Genomic DNA, 1,060 nt, shown 5'->3' on the forward strand with positions numbered 1-1,060 from the left:
TTCCTGAACCCTTCCTCGTCGACAGGGGACACGACGGTGGTGATTGTCCCCCCTAACTTTTAAGAAATCATATTTGTTACCTACAACATTTTATAGAATTTTGCTTTAATTTCTAATTTGCTCCCTTCAAAAAATTTTTTAAACTCTAGTGTCCCGCCTCCACCTGTTCCTTTTCTTTAAACTTATCTTTGATTGATTGTTATGGTACATGGTATTATTAATTTGTCGATAGAGAAGTATTACTCTTTAATCATGTGTCTCATCGTCTTATAAGATATATCATTTTTATATTTTCACATGTAGCACTATTTTATAGGGGTAATCTCTGAACTTTTTTTTTTCTTCTTGCCCTCAAAAGTACTCCATTTATTTGTTCTATGAATTTATGTTTAGAACAGTCATTTGTAGTATTAAAAATTAAAACTTTTACTACTTAATTAACATTTTAAGTATAAAAAGCTACACATTTTATACCCTGAAACTACTTAAACTTGATGTATTTATAACTAAATATGCCCTCCCCCCCTCCCCTTTCTCCTGCGAAATCCTGACTCTGCCACTCCTCATCATCAACATTTTCTTTGGCTTCACAAAGAACTACTCATCATTTTCTTGAAACCAAAGGCTGTAATAACAAGGTCCCACAATAAGGGTGGGTAGTTAAAATCAGTACACTAATTGCAAACCCACCCAAATCACTCATTTACCCAAATCACTCATCTCATTAAATGGGTATAAATGGGTTGACTCACTTATACCCATTACCCATTTTACCCAATCCAAACCCATCCAAATCACTCATTTTGACACCTCTACTTGTAAGGCACTCTAATCTAGAATTTAGCACTGAAGTCGTTGCTATTATTATTATTTTTATTGACAAAATCAAGTTGTTATACATTATTATTTTTTTTGGTCAACTCCTTTTGTTGTTATTGTTGTATTTAAAAAAAAAAAAAGAAAATTGTCCCCTTATTACCTCCATTTGTTTTGTTAGGTAAGGTATTCATTTTATTGATATAGCAAAGACAGAGCTTATTATGATTAGTAGCAAAAAGCC

This window comes from Coffea eugenioides, chromosome 6 (assembly GCF_003713205.1).
Source record: "Coffea eugenioides isolate CCC68of chromosome 6, Ceug_1.0, whole genome shotgun sequence".
Taxonomy (NCBI): domain Eukaryota; kingdom Viridiplantae; phylum Streptophyta; class Magnoliopsida; order Gentianales; family Rubiaceae; genus Coffea; species Coffea eugenioides.